Source organism: Grammomys surdaster, unplaced genomic scaffold (genome assembly GCF_004785775.1).
Source record: "Grammomys surdaster isolate TR1022 unplaced genomic scaffold, NIH_TR_1.0 169, whole genome shotgun sequence".
NCBI lineage: Eukaryota > Metazoa > Chordata > Mammalia > Rodentia > Muridae > Grammomys > Grammomys surdaster.
The window spans coordinates 14,014,598-14,031,876 of NW_021604617.1; the positions used below are offsets into that span (position 1 = coordinate 14,014,598).

The 17,279-nt window shown below is 34.8% G+C and overlaps 1 pseudogene; it reads right to left on the reverse strand.

Annotated features, from left to right (window-relative positions):
- Positions 1-2,958: 2,958 nt before the first annotated feature.
- The window catches only part of LOC114620589, a 71,125-nt pseudogene continuing 56,804 nt past the window's right edge, over positions 2,959-17,279 (reverse strand).

The window sequence follows — 17,279 nt, forward strand, 5'->3', positions numbered from 1 at the left end:
TCTCTCTCTCTCTCTCTCTCTCTCTCTCTCTCTCTCTCTCTCTCTCTGTGTGTGTGTGTGTGTGTGTCTGTGTGTGTGTACTTCCATGTTTGAGTACAAATGTCTATGTTACTTTTAGTGTCTTGTGTTTTCTTATTCAAATGTACAGAACGACATGGGAGTGAACCTGGGCAATTTATTCTATCAGGTTGAATTAACTCTTTAAAACCTTTAGTATGTCCAGTTCTATTTTTAAAAATTCATTGAAAGTACAATTTTTTTAGTTGAAAATAATCTTTGCAACATGGGATACAACAAATCCACTAAGAGGAAAGGAAAAAGTTCAAAGGCAAGTTCTGCTTATCTTACTTTCTTCATTTTACGCTGTCCAGGATTCCATGGCTATGGATAGTCTAGCCCATAATCAAAACAAGTCTTCCAACATCAATGTAGTTAAAATAATCCCACACAGGCATGCCTAGATGTTCCAGAGAGTCAAGGAGACTATTAATACTGACTATCACAGGTTTATTACATCCATTAGTTCTGACATGTTAAAGCATCCTTGCTTCTTTGGAATAAAATCTACTGGATCATGTTTTATAATTTTAAAATCAGTTCTTTAATTTGGTTTACAAGTGTTTTGTTTAGAAAAATCCTCATATTCGTCAGGTGTTTTGGCTGTTTCTTTTGTTGTTGCTTTACAATGGTTTTCATAGCTACACACAAGAGCTTCTACCTCATTCCTGTCCCTTGAAATTCCCCAATGTCCTCTCTCCCAAATTCATAACCTCTCCTTTCTTTAATGAATATACAGTTTATTGAGTCCCTTTAGCATTGATTCTATTAACATATGTTCAGAGCTGAAGACATGAAAGTAAATAACCTCAGCAGGATCTCTACACTGAAGGACATTGGTTCTACCTCACTAGCCACTGACCACCTTGTAGCGTTTCATCTAGTGCATGATTGACAGCTCTCCTAGGTCATGTCAGCAGTAGGGACTAATGTGGGTTAGAAGAACAGAACTGGTCTGAAGGTTCTGAAACACTGAGTCCAAAGAAAGATGTATTTATTTTTGACAAACTAATTTTGGGCATTTGTTCTGGTGAGAATAAAATATGACAGATACTCTTACATTAGCAATAAAAAATAATTAAACATAAAAGCTAAGAACCAAAAATTATAATCCATTTGCTGTAGAATTTTATATAAAAAAGGAATTTATTTTAAGCAACAGAGAATCTATACTGCAACAGATAATGCTATCTTTTCATGTGAGAGAACTGATGTATGTAGTTCATGTCCTGAAAGAAGATGGGAAAATTACAGAGTTTTAATATAAGTAGTGCTATAGATTAACCTGCTGTTATTTCACTAAAGGGTTGTAAGGCTGAGTTGCATTTATATAGAAGGCAAAAGATGTTTGCATTTTGAATATATGTTTTAGAATGAGGAATATCTTCTATGGAAGATAGTCTTACTGAAAAAATAAACATTGCTTCATACATATTTGAAGAAAGCTACTGTTATTAGATTTGAAATCTTTAATGCTTATTTTCTCAATTTATTTCCTGTCATAACGTAACATATGATTATCTATATTAAGAATTTAAAAATGCACATGAAGCTACAATTAAAAGTAGACATTAAATCAGAGTTCACAATCTTCTCCTGTGTATTGAAGCTTGGTAGATAATACTCAGCTAGGCCAAGTATAAAAATCTCAATCAACATAAAAAGTTAAAACATCATGGCTAATTTTTGTCTGTGAATGGGACACATGATACAAAGAACAACAAATTCAAATAATAAGGCTTCACCATTAAAAGTTCTAAGAGAAGCAGTACTAAACTCTCAATCCTGCATTTGGTTTGAGGACTTTCCAGTACAAAAATATCATGGAGATTCAGTCTCTGAGGAGACCCTCACACTTCCAAAGCTGACATTCAAGTGCTCTAACAGGTAAGCCTAATTGAGTGTTAAGGGCAGTATTAGTTTACCATGTTTCTAGAAGTAGGTTTGTTGGTGAAGGAGCAGCCATTTGAAATCTAAATGTGAAGGCTGTTCTATTTACAAAGGCCTGTCTCCAAGAACAAGTGCTTTATCAGTCCCTTATCTGAGGTTTGTAAGAACTTAACTGACTTGAATGAATGTGAACACCCAGCTAGGCCTTTCTCTTCTTTCCATGTGGAGAAATAGACCTAAGTTTGCATGAACAATAGCCTGCACAAGGCTGGTCATATCAACATTCAGTCACAGATGAGATAGAGTCTTGTAAGACAAGGCTTATCTTTAGGGAGTCATTGGCATTGGTTAGCAGCAGGGGAAGTCATTTTCTTCAGTCATTTAGCCACTTTTAATTCGCTTTGTTGCTGGGATCACTTTATATATATGACCATATGTTCTACTCCGTGAACTTCCCAACAACAAAGCAAAAAATGCAAAGAATCGAACACACAAGGAAACAAAGCAATAAAGGCAGGAGAGAGATTTATTGGGACAATAACTTATAGTTCATATGAGAGAGAGGTAATGAAAAGAGTGTGAAATGTGACTGTGAACAATAGGACAAATCAATAAACTTAATACTTTAAAACTTCAAAGCTTCATAGTTCAAAGCACATGACATTTTCATTCCTATATGATCAGACTACAGTGAGGAAGAGGGAGGAGCCCATCTTGACTTTACTAGAATTCTTGCAATGAAATAACATGTGCATTTAAGGAAAGGAAAGTTAGGCTTTTAGTTCTAAAATGATGCTAATACCTATCTGCAAGCTCCTTCTACAGGTAGTACAAAACCCATTTTTTGTTGCCTCTGGCCAATTTTAGTATTTAACAGGAGGTTGGAGAGAGTTTGCTTTATTTATTTACAGTCTCTAATCTCCTTTGTTTGGGTGGTTAAAAAGAGGTAATAAGACTTAAAAAGAGAGACTTCTAAGAGCCACAACATGTACGATACCAGGAAACTTGTAGTTAAATATTTTGGGAAGTCAATCTCTCTATTGCTAAATACAAAATTTCATCTAGATCAAGAATGCCTTTGTATTTAAAATTGTCTCTTTGCTGCCAACTCTGGTCCCTTGAAGCCTATTGTCCATGTGATTGAAGTTTACTGGGTCCACTTGATTCGTTTGAGTGTAATAGTTGCTCTGGGACAACTTGTTTTTAGATGGGTTTAACTCATGTTGGCTAGCATTGTCAACGTCTTCAAATAAAGTTTGATCTTTCTTGGAGGCGGAGAATACCTTCTCAGGGTCCTGTATATTTCTATCACCTTGGTGGTCAGTCTTGTCCAAGACAGCCTTGTGATTTGTCTTACGATTAGAAGATGTGGTAGAGTCCTTTGCAGTCTCTGTCAGTACCTGAAAGAGGGGAATATTTATAACAAGTTTTTAATAAGAAACCTAAGACTTATCCATTTGTATTTTCACAAGATGCAGTAAGATGTGAAGAGGCTGTGAGCTCATATTTACTGTAGACTTCACAGTGAGTACTTGCCTGCATGTCATTGAAGTTAGTGTGGGTAGTACTTGAAGCAGGCAGATCTCTAAATTTGAGGTCAGTCTGGGACAAAGCAAGTTCCAAACCCTTTAATCCTTTAAGTATACTCCTTTAATCTGGGCCAGACCTTTTGCTGGAATACTACAGAAGGACATTGGAAGAAGGAAGACTCACTCTAGGCTGCCTGCTTGCACTTGCCTATGAGCATCTGTTGGAACCTACTTTTCAGGGTTTCAGCTTATATAGAAGACCAACTGAAACAACTAGTCCTGTGGAATTGAGCAACTACTACGGATGTCTGCATCCTGTGTTTCCACCAAAGTCCATGTGGATGACAATTATCAGGACTGTTGTCTGAAGCCATAATGTTTATGGGAGAGCTGGATCACTATGCAGTAGCCCACAGCACTGAGGTATAGGCTGTTGCATTGAAAAAGACAGAAAGCTGGCTCCTTGCACCTAGGCTACCTCACAGGTTTCCTTAGCTGATGACTTCTAGCTTAGATGGAGGCAAGAGACTCATCCATCCTTTAGGGCTGGGTGTCTAGGAGTTTGACCATGCTCCATTGAATATATGGACCATATAAAATGGAATATTTTTGTTTAGGGATAGCAGAGAAAGGGAGATTATGGGAAAAAGGGCGCAACTATGCAAGACTGACAGGTGAGCATGATGGTGGTCATGATATGAGATTCCCAAACAATCAAAGGAAAATAAAAATAGATAGATCAAACCAATAACTAGAAGCTAAAAGGATCATGAAAAAGTGTTCAATATGAGTGAACAACATGTCCTCATATTTGATTAGGAACCAGGTACATGGTACAGAGGAAGAGATGGTTATTCATCTTTTGAGATTTAGGCACATTTTACATGCTACAGTGATAAGCAGATCATTTTGGCTGTTGGTCCTTATATTCAATTTTATTTTAGAATGGGTCCTCCTTTGGATGCTGGATTCGTCTACTCTTTTACATTTCAAAGTGGAATAATTGCAACTGAAGATAAGCTCAATAGATGAACTCACCTCTTAATTCTTTACTCACCGACATGTCTCTCAAGCCCCATAATATGCAAATAGGATGCCTAGTAAGTGTCATATATTCGTAGCACATCTGCCTCTTCAAGTGTCCACTTCCCTCATGACCTTCATGGGTATTATAGCTATAAATGCTAGAGCAAAATCTTATTCTATATTTGTAGCCCTCTTATATGCTCCCAGGCCAAATGAGAATATTGTAACCCACTGTACTCTATGGATTCTGTATTCTTATGTAAAGTACTATTTTTAAAAGAGTCAGGTAGTTTTGAGATAAATATTTATGTAACACTCACCCTTCCTTCAGCGTGCATTGATGGTAGCAGCAGAGTTATGAGAAATAACATCACTCGTAAAGGAGCTATGGCTGACACTAAGAAAAAAAAAGTCTTGATTAAATTAAGACTTGGGGCTCAGAGGTAAGAAACACATTGAATAGAATATATGCCAAAGCTACTCTGGTTAATAAATTATTTAATGAGATGAATCATTTAATAAAATAAGTGACGTTGATATGTGTGGTTGATATAATTTCATTGTGCCAACCTTGTCTCTAATTAATAAGCTAAAGATGCTGACTTATATCACTGATGTACCTGCAAAAGATAGAGATTTCCTAATTTCTTTCTGCCCAAGTCCATTCCCTTGTCCTCAGAAGGAAATGTGGGGGGGAAAAGATTCAGTTCTTATTTATTTTATTTTATTTTTTTGCTGCGTACCATCTCTTGTTTTGCTATAGCCTGTTCTCAGTTTATATCTGTGTTGGATGGAAATCAGGGTGCCAGTGTTGTGATTATACAGATATAATTATGAAACAAGCCTTAGGAGTTAGGCATTTTGTGAAGAGCAATTGCAAGATTTACCACTACTTTACCTTACATTTGAGTTTGTTTTCACTTTTTCCCCTTCAATAAGAACATACAAACACAGTGAATTGCATGTCTCCTCTATTTAAACTACATCTTTAGTTAGATGTGTTGTTTCCTTTTTCACTTTGGTTTAAACACCAATGCTTAATTCACATAATATCCTTTCTCAATTAGTCACCATGTCCTCCATCCTTTAGATGTTGCTAAGGGACATTTAATGACATATCTCTTATATTTTGAACACATAAACGACATACTTAGGATACTAAAGGTCTGTTATTTCATTTTGTAGTCTGTGTATACATTAGAAGTTCTCAAAATACTTTTAAATATAAAATTTTCTTTAAAATTTTAGTAATGTCAATAGAGAACCATTATCAGCATCAACCTACTATACTTTACATATTTTATATCATTCCATTCCTTTTCCTTCCTTCAAGTCCTCCCGGGTGCTCTGAAATTCTCTCTTTCAAGTTTACTGCCTGCTTTTTCGTTGCCATGTATGACCATAATTGGAGATAAAACAAACATCCCCACAGGGAACTGCAAGGTCTTATTTGTTTGTCTTCCCTTATAGTCACCAATCACAGCCCAGAATCTAGAAAATACCTAGGTCTAACTGGATCATCCTGCATTCACTGCCAATAACTTTCTGAGTGCTAGTCTTTATTTATTCTTGTTCATGTTGGGCCAGTAAAGTTGGAATTAGAAAATATGCTTTTTATCCACATGACACATAGGGTCTAAATTTAGGCAAAAAGTGGCTTCGCTGTTTTAATCATAGGCAGATGAAGAAATGCATTTGATTTGAGTAATCCAGTCATCAGGCTCCTGTGTTCCTCTAAATAACTTCACTTGACCAGTTTTGTTTTTTCAAATTTGCCTGTGAGCCCTTCAATTTCTCTGATGTGTCACTAGTCACTGTAATCTTAAAGTTGTAAATACTGTCATCTTTTCATGGAACTTGTTCTCCCAATCAACAGCTTTGGCTTAAATATCTTTTTTTTTTTTAAACTTATTCATTATACATTCGGCTCTAGTGCCCCTCCTGGTAACCCACTCTCACAGCCCTTTCCTGCTTCCTCCTCCTGTTCTTCTCTGGGCTGGCAGGGGCCTCCCTGGGTAACCCCTTTCCTCCACCATGGCTCATCAAGTCTCTGGGAAGCTAAACATTTCTTCTCCCACTGAGGTCCGACAAGGCAGCTCAGCTAGTAAAACACACTTTAAGTACAGGCAACACCTACCTTTTTGATAGACTTTGATATTAAGTTGCTCCTGTTGCAGGCTCCTGTGCCCTTCTCTGTGCTTCTGAGAGTTTTCCGCTTTATTGGCTACAGGGCGGGGCTTGTAATGTTTGAGGCCAGGAGCGGCACTGCTTCATTGGTTAGTGTTCCTATGAGAGTATTTTGAGTGCAGAGTGCAGAGTATCTTTTGTGTTGTGTTTCTTACTCATCCGAATATTTAACAGAGTGATGTGCAATAGTACCCTTGAATAATAATTTCCAATCACCTGTTTGGTGGGTCAGTTATCCACTATTTAATTGTGCTGTATTTTTCTCCAGTGGATTTTGTTTTTCCTCCTTTAAAGCAAGTTCTGTGGAGAGAATTCCCCACTTATCCACCCTTTTGGTCTAGCACTCTGGTCACAGTTTACTTTTCCCATTGTAGCTATATTAAGCAATACTTGTGTATTAACCTAGATTTTCTTATTCTGCTTTTTACTGCAATGTCCCCTTGCTTTTCAATGCTTCTAATGTTTTTAATTGTGTGGATTTTTTCTTTCCTTTTTTCCTGATTTGTGATGGTTTAGTAGAGTATTGCTTGTCTCTATTCTATCACCTTTATCAACACATAATTCTTGAAATACAGCATTATTAATTCCAGGTATTAACAGGAAATCTGGATACTTCATAGACATTTGATTCATATTTGACAGGTCATTGTCATAATATAAAATGTGCATGAGAAAATAAAAACCAATAAAACGGCAACTCAGTTGAGGAAGTTGGATCTTTTAGAAAACTCTGATAAATAATTAAATATATTATGCAGAAAATCAGTAAAATGCTCTCATTGAACTATGAAAAACTACCAATATTATGGTTTCATTTGAAAACATCATTACTATTTTAGCATTTTTCTGGGATTTTAAAGGAGATTTGACAAGCCTTACATCAAAATTCCAAAGACTTCTCCTTCACTGGTAGCATATTATGTGATCTCACTTTAGCTCACATGTTTGTAGTCATTGACATTAGAATTCACAACCTTTTCCATTTTATTGGTATTTCATCAAATTTTCAACTCACTTTTTACCTTCTGTAATTTATTGAAGATACCATGCTTTATTCTATTATCATATCTTTATCTCTAGTTTCTTTGAATTGCTTTTCTTTTTTTGTTTTTTTTTTTTTTTTTTTTTTTTTTTTTTGTTTTTTTTTTTGTTTTTTTCGAGACAGGGTTTCTCTGTGTAGGCCTGGTTGTCCTGGAACTCACTCTGTAGACCAGGCTGGCCTCGAACTCAGAAATCTGCCTGCCTCTGCCTCCCAAGTGCTGGGATTAAAGGTGTGCGCCACCACCACCCGGCGAATTGTTTTTCATTATCTTTGTTGAACGTAGCTCATGATTAGGTCCATGTCATCTCAGTCTCTGAAGTACCTGGAATTGAAGGCTGAGTAAATTTACAAAGGATTAATTAATGTAGCTTTCTTTACTATCTTTTATATGGGCTTCACGTCATTGGGTAAAATAGTTAGTGTATTGTAGATACAATCATTTAATGAAGTGATGTGACCAAATCAAAGTACCACAGTATAAAGAAGCCAGAGAAAAAGTCTTGATAGCACAGAGACCTAGGGTAAGTCTGCATATTACTAGTAGAAAAAAGAAAGTAAGAGTAAATTGTCTTATCCAGCCATCATCATCATCAGAGAGGCTTCTTCTTGTAGCATAAGATGGGAACAAATACAGTACCCTCAGCCAGATACTACATATAAATAACAGTCTTGGAATATACAACTCAGAATGAGATGTTTCCATCAAATACTTCCCTCAGTGCATTGGGTATCCTTCAGCAGGGGAGGGAGAGAGAGTTCAGGAGACACTGATGGTTTGAATAAACTTGGCCCAGGGAGTGGCAATATTTGGTGGTATGGTCTTGTTGGAGGAAGTGTTGGAGGAAGTCATTATGGACATTGGCTTTAAGACCCCCGTCTTAGCCAGTTGTCTCCTATCTGCCTTTGGATGAAGATGAAAAAGTCTTAGCTCCTTCAGCCTCATGTATTCTTGAAGCTCTGAATTTGTAAGGCAGCCCCAACTAAATGGTGTCTTTTATAATACACAGTTGCCTTGGTCTTGATGTTTCTTCACAGCAGCGAAACTCTAATCAAGACATGCTACAGAGGAGATGAAGGGGATGAGAACAAGTTCCTCTCTTTCAAAGGACCAAGGTCCATATGAACTCACAGATTTAAGCAGTAATCACTGGGTCTTCATCTGTTTGCACCAAGATATATATATTATAGTTTTCAATAAAATACTCTTACAAGACTCCTGAATGTGTAATATGATTCTTGTGTGTCTTTGGGGGCTCTTTTATTTTTCAGGTAGCTTGTCTTGTCTAACTACAATATGATGGTCCTCATTTTAACTTTTTATATTATATTTTGTTAAAAATAAAATAACTAAGAAATATGACTTACTATATATTACCTGTATTTCAATCCATTTTATATTTTGACTAATTTCTGAAATTACAAGTTTCTCTTGTTCCTACCTATTTTTTTACTTTTTTTTACATGTGTTTTTGACAAGTCATACATATATATTATGTATCCTATTTGGTCTCATGCCTACTACCCTTGTCTATTTCCATCTTACGCTGTGAGTCAGATCTCACTTTCCCTACGACTACCTTTCTTACATTCAATTCCTTATGTTTTATTACACACTGGTTTCAGCTAGTGAATCTATGTGACTGCTGGTTTGGAACTTTCCATTACATCCTGTTGGGTTCATGTATTGGTCATCTACTAAAGACTCTTCTTCCCTCAGAATACACCATTAGGGAAAACTTTATCAGGGGACACAGAGGGTATTAGCACCCATGTTTGATACATGACTGAACAATGACCCATCCATTCTTGTACAGGCCCACTGAAGGTAACCTCACCTGCTCTGAGTCACAATTGTAATGACTGTGTATGGCCAGAATAGTCTTTGAAGTACTTCTCCTGATTCCTGGTTCTTACATTGTTTTTGCTTTGTTTTTCCTGCTTTTCCACAGTGCTATCTGTGCTTGGAGGCGATGGTACTAATGTCTTGTTTAGGTCGGGGTCTAACTAGTTAAGTCATTTTCTCTGAATAATTCATTCAGTCATCATTTATTTCATTAATAAACAAATGTAATTCTCCTCTGGTTTTATTGCAAAGGTAAGGTTCTGTGAAGAGAAGAATACATGCTCACATATTCGACTATCAAGAATGTAAGTATAAAGAATGCATTGGGGTCAAGTCATCTTTCTTACATAGTAACGCTGTGCTTGCTGCTATGGCTTAATATCCCTTCAAGCATGAGTTTTTTACTGAGTTTACATTAAGAAGAATGAATTGTATCCCATGACATGGGGCTAAAATAGAATCTAATAAAAGTTAGCACACACGTAACTATAATACTATTAGCACACAAGTGGCCATATCTTTGCTGTCAGATTGGCGTTGTACAATTTACAGCTTCTGAAGACCAAGGAGGTAGCAACCATATTTTGCTAAAGGATATTTAACCTTAGGCAGGAGGAAAAACAATTTTATCTTGACAGCAATATTTGTAGGATTATTTTTATTTATTTTAGTGGTTGTGAGTAGGATGATAGTCCCTCTTTAACATGGGATGCTTGAAACCATATTTTCTCAAACTCAACTTACAATAAAATTAAAGAGATTATATTACTTAAATGTGTTTTATGAGATATAAATTTCTGAGGGATGATATTGTACACCTTTAGTCTTATCATTTAATAAGCTGAAATAGGATTTCAGGGTCACCCTGAACTATATAAAAAGACTCCATTTAAAATAATACTAATAAAAACAAACAAAAAATATAAAATTATTAGTCTGAATTGTAATATTTTACCCCCTCCCCATACACACATAGTTAAAAACATACCAAGCAAACCAGAATTCAATCCTTGTTTAAGGAAGATACTTGTGAGTGTTGTAATATTGTCTAATACAATTATAGGTAGATTTCTTTATAATGGGTTTCATAGATATATTAATTTTTTAAACAACAGGTTATAATTGTATACATTTAAAATATTTACTTTTTAAATAATTATTTTAAGAAAAGCATTTAAGTGTTGCAATTAACCTTTGGTTACAATATGGCAACCTTACTTACAGTGTGTTTTGTCCTGTTAGCAATTGACATAATTTTTACTTCTCTTTGAATATGACTTTATTTTCTATGCATGTAAAGCAAAACTATATTTATACGTAATGTATGTGTATATAATTACAAATATATAATCATTGGTGTAATATTATACAATGTAGATGGGTGAAAAAATAAATGCTTGCTTTGTCTTTCCACTAACTTTACTTTCGAGTATTTTCCCTCTTTTGTAAAGACTATAGCAGATAATGTGGTAGTCCAGCTGGAAATCCTCAAACTAATATGAGCTCTTGTTCAAACAACAGATGCAGGAACATGAATGTATATCATAAAGAGTAAAAGCTGAGCACTGGAGAGATGGCAAAACTGAAAGACTTTTTAGTTTGATAAGAGCTGAAAATATTTGGTTTAGTAAGTCCTCTCCTAGGAGCTCAGGAAGTTCAATTGAGGTAGCCAATTCTTCTCCATGAATTGAAGATCTTTCTCCATGAAGCCAAAACCTCAAGTGTAATCTCATCTTTATTATTATTATTTTTTTGCTAATAATACTTCACACATTTCAGCTATCTTTTCATGATTTTAAGAAAAAGTTCTACTTGGTACCTGCAGTTTCTTATTAATATCAAGGGCTTTCAAATTTTGGGATTATTATTCTTGTTGTGACACATTTAAGTCAGTCTTTTTCCCATCATGAGCCAAGATACTACAAATATCCATATAGACGTTTTAGTGAGGAGATGTTATTAAAAATCCTTGAGTATATTCAAAGTGATGTGCTTACTGGATCATATGTTAATACCACATTGCTAGGTTTTATTAGGGATGGTCAAAAAGTATTCCTAATAGCTTTGTATCTTGCAACACCATCATCAATTGATTAGGCTTAAAATTACACTACATTTGTCACGGCATTAAGCTGTGCATTATTTGGAATTTGTACATGCAAACATGGATACAATTCCATTTCTGTCTTTTAATTTTTAATTCCCTATGGCATTTTTTTCTAAGTAATATTTTATGAGCCTTACATGGGGACTGGACTGCACAACTTTGCATCTTAGTTGGTTGTGATATTATTTGTCATAGATTCTGTGCAAAGAAAAGCATCCTTGATGAAGAGTGAAGATTTCTCTTACTTGTAAGTGTAAGAAGTGTTTAGATATTGTTGTTAGGGATTATGTTGTCTTTTCTTTGAATGTTTTTTATACTTGTCCATGTCACCCAGGAGGGGCACACTGTAGTTATAGATGCTCATACTGCTAAATCTTCCTTCATGTGAATTCTGAGCATTTAAAAAGAGGTCATCACTTCTACACATAACCAAAAACTTTTACTGACTGTGCTATCTACTTGCCTTAATTTTCATAGTGTGTGAAGTTAATCATATGCTTCAGGTAACAATCATTTATCATAATGTTTATTGCTTTTTTTTTTACTGTAATGTAATTTGCATCCTTTTGTCTTTTTAAACAACTCTCTTACATGAGAGATTTAGTCTAGCAAACACCTGATAATCAAGTATGCTTTTCTGAGATTTTTTTTTACTTAATAATTAAGATCTTTGTTAGGGCTATCTTCAATGGCTTCCTGTTTAGACTGTTTCTTTTCTTGTGGTGAGGGGAAGAGTTTGCTACAGAAGCCTTCAATGTTTCTCATTCTGGAGTCATTGATATCACTTCAGCAGAAGCTTTCTTGCCCATAATAGCCTATAACAACATGGATCATTGACTTGCACATGGTTTCCTGGTTCAATATTTTAAAAATTCTTTTATAAACAGTCCTTGTTAAGCAGAGAGAAAGTTCAAGATACTGGATATAATGCATAGACTAAGTGAAAATGGGTGTACTAATGCAGGCTTCTTTAAGCTAGCTTTCTCCATTTTAGTTGTACCAGTATAACATGCCCATGGAACAATCATGGAACCTGCCCATTTATAATCAAAATGGATTTGCCACATCAACTAATGTAGTCAAAATAATCCCACAAGAGGCCCATCACCTGGGTGATTCTAGATCTGTCAAGCTGAGAATTAACATTAACTATCACAGCCTTATTACATCCATTAGTTCTGACATACTGAAACAACCTTGCTTCTTTGCACTGAAAGAAATTGGATAATAGTTTAATGTTTAGTTTTTAAAATGTGTTCTTGAATTTGGTTAGCCAGCATTTTGTATGGGGTATTTCTGCTATGTTGGTCAAGTGCATTGGGTTAGACTGTTTTGTTTGCTGTTACTTTAAAAAAAAATTTTTTGGAACTTCACATATAAGCACTGCATATACACAATTTCTTTCATCTACCTTCTCTCTCCAAAATTTCCTCTTCTCAATGAATATATGAATATACAACTTACTGAGTCTACTTAGCATTGATGCTATGAACCTGTGTCCATGGCTGACCACTTGAGAGTGAACAACATATGCAGGATCTCCACATTGGAGGATAGCTATTCTCCCTCAGCAGCCATGTCTCCAATCTGTGTTACCATGACAATATGTGGTACAATTGTCGAGATCTTGTTCTGGAATTCATATAAGTGAGATTTTGTGGCTGGCATTTGTCTGTCATCTCTAGAACAAGAAGTGTTCAGCTCTTCTTGTTCTTACAGTCTTCTTTCCACTTTCTGTGATTTTTGCATGAGCCTTACATTTAACTAGGTGTTCTATTTAAAAATGTATCAATTAAGTTTAGGAACCTGATGGTTTGTTCTCTGCATTTTCACCAGTTTTGGGTCTTTGCAATTATCTCACCATCTTTTGCAGCAATTTTCAGCTTTGATCAGGGATGAGACTATATTTCTCAATGAGTATGAAGATAATCATTTAGAAAATAATTATTTTATGTTAGAAGAATAATGGTAGTTCTATGTTCCGATCTAGGGTCTGTGACCTCTAGAACCATGAGGGGTTGACTAGGGTACAGAACTTGCCTCCTGTGAACTGTATCTTATGGCCAGTTAGATAGCCATAATTAACCAGTTATGTTCATTAATCCCAATATGATAGTGTCAGTATTAGATTGTTGTGCATAACTTCCTGAACCAATTGTTATTGTGGTTTATCAACTGTGCAATTAGTAAGCACAACTGATTTTTTTCCTCATATGGCAGCTTGCATAACATTTTCCTATACAATGAGAAAGGCAGAGTCCTCAGAGAGGCTACCAGGATTAGTTCCAGATTAAGCAGATCAAGTTCTATGTACCAATAACCTGATGTCTTCAGAAATATAAGAACTTTTCCACATCTAAATCTCATCTACACAATGATAAAAGCCTACATTTTTTGGAGATAACTCTATTGGTCCAAACAAGAGACCAAAGGAAGTTTTTCATGACTGACATTGACATTATTTTTAGACACTTCTTGGCTCTTGTTGGGAGCACCATTGGGAGCATCATAACTTCATGTAATATAACTCTATTAAATATATATGCACATACATAACTGTCTATATTTTATATGTATCATTTTCTACACCGTGTGATGACTTGAATAATAGTTTTCTCCATAGTCTCTAGCTTCCAAACTCTTGGTTCCCAATTGGGTGTACTGACTAGGAAGGTCTAGGAGGTATGTTTTGAAGTTGCTCCATTTTCTCATTATCTATTTTCTACATGTTTAATATTTTATCTCCTACTCCAGCTCTCATTTTTTCTTGTCTCCATAGTCTCTGTCACAAATAAATGAACAAAATTCCCCCAACTCAAAACAAAAGAAAACAAACAAAAACCAAACAAACAAAACAAAATTCAGAATCCAGAACCTAGTCCTTTATTTATCCCAAGATTTGTTCTCTAGACACCATTACAAAAATAAAATTAAAAAAAGGCTAATGTGATCAGTCAGAATTAGCTACAATTAAATCCCAGCTATACAAATATGGTAAGTTCTTAGTTTTTTCACACAGTTGAAACATAAGACAGTGACCTTAAAACCTACTTATGAAGATGATGGAACTACTAAAAGATAAAATAAACAAACTCCTTAAAGTATCAATGAAAAGAGAAACAAAATTAGAGATGTCAGTACAAACTACTATACCCAGCAAACTTTCAAGTATCATAAACACAAAAGACAATATATCTCATGATATAGTCAAATTAAACAATGTTTATGTATTCATTCAGCCATACAGAAAGTACAAGATGGAAAATTCCACTACTAAGTCTTAAATCACCCATTAAAACCCATATATTGATAGTTGGAGGTTCCAGTACTCCACTTTTCACCAATAGACAGGATATTCAGACAAAAACAAAACAGATAAGTACTGGAGCTAGCAAATATCATGAACAAAATGGACCTAACAAATATTAACAGAACATTTTACGTGAACAACAACAAAATATCTTATTTTCAGGACCACATGGAAGATTCTTCAAATTTGACCACATACTTGGTTGCAAAGCAAGGTTCAACAGTTACAAGAAAATATAGGTAATTCCTTGTACCTTATATGTCCACCACAGATTAAAGCAGTATTTCAACAACAGAAACAGAAAGCCTAAAAACTATTAGAAACTGAACAACACTCTACTGAGTGACTTCTGGTCAAGGCAGAAATGAATAATGATTCCTAGAATGTAATGAAAATAATTCACACTATATCCAAAATCATGGGGCACAACAAAAGTTGTGTTAAGATTAAAATTCATAGCCCTAATTGCCTTCATAAAGAAATTGGAGATATCTAATACAAGCAACTTAACAGCACATCTGAAAACTCGAGAACAAGAGAAGCAAGCATTCCCAATAGTGTTAGAGGGTAGCAAAAATCAACTTGAGGGCTGAAACCAATCAAATAGATACAAAGAGAAAAATACAATCAATGAAACAAAGAATTAGTGCTTTGAGAAAAATCAATATAATAGTCACACACTAATCTAGATTAAGTAAAAATGGTTAGAGAATATCTAGTTTTATGTTGAGGTCCTTGATCCACTTAGACTTGAGTTTTGTGCAGGGTGATAAATAAGAATCAATTTTCCTTATACATGTAGACATCCAATAAGAGCAGCACCATTTGTGGAAGATGAGATTTTTACACCCAGTGCATGATTTTGCCTTCTTTGTAAAAATTCAAACATTTATATGTGTGTTATTTATTCTGTGTCTTCAATTCCATTTAATTGATCAATATGTCTGTTTTTCTACCATACCGTGTAGTTTTTATCACTACTGCTCTGTAGTACAACTTGAGGTCAGGCATGGGGATTCCTCCTGAAGTTCTTTGTTTGTTTGTTTTGTTTTGTTTTGTTTCAGGATTGTTTTGGCTATCCTAGGTTCTTTGTTTTTTCCATAAGAAATTGAGAATTTCTCTTTCAAGGTCTGTAAAAAAAATGTGCTGGAATTTTGATAAGGATTGAATTGAATCTGTAGATTTTTCGGGTCAGATGGCTCTTTTCACTATGTGTATCCTACTGATTCATGAGCATAGAAGAGCTTTCCATCTTCTGAATTCTTTGATTCCTTTCTTCAGGGACTTCAAGTTCTTCTCATATAGATCTTTTACTTGATTGGCTAGAGTTACACAAAAATATTTTATATTATTGGTGGCTATTATAACGAGTGTTGTTTCTCTTTTTTTCTGCCAATTTATAATTTTTATAAAGGATAGATAATGGTTTCTTTGGTTTAATTTTATATACAGCCACTTTGCAGAAGTTGTTTATCAGCTATAGGAGTTCTTAGGCAGAATTTTGGTGATCACTTACATATAGTATCATATCATCTGTGAATAGTGATACCGTGTCTTCTTTCTTTCAAATTCGTATCCTTCCTTTGCTATTTTATACTCTAGCCTAAATTTCAATAATATATTTAATAGGTTGATAGAAAGTAGACAGCCTTGTCTTGTCCCTGATTTTAGCTGGATTGTTTCATGTTTTTCTCAATTTAAATTGATGGTGGCTCTTGGCTTCCTGTGTATTGTTTTTATTATATTTATGTATGCTTACATATGTTTATGTACATAATATAATCTTACTGATAAAATGTATCTTGCTTCATGTTTATTTGAAAAATATACTTTTACAAGATTTGAAATATTTAATTTTTATTTTCCTAATTTATCCTGTCATAAAGGAACATATGAATATCTAAATTAAAAATTTAAAAATGAACATGAAGGTACAATTTAAGGTAGACAATTAAATCAGAGTTTCTTCTGTATAATCAAACTTGTTAGATAATACTCAGGATAGCCAAGTACAAAAGTCTTAATCAACTTAAAAAGTCAAAACATCATGGCCATTTCTTCTAAAAATTGGACACAAGATACAGAGAATAATAAATCGAAATAGCATGGCTTCAATATCAAAAGTTCTAAAAGAAGTAGTACTAGACTCTAAATCCTATCTCTGCCTTGTGGACTTTCTGCGATAAAAATAAAAAGGAGAGCCATTCTCTGAGGAGACCATCACACTTTCAATGCTAGCATTCAAGTGCTATAAAAAACATGCCCAGTGAAGTTTTAGGGGGGTTATT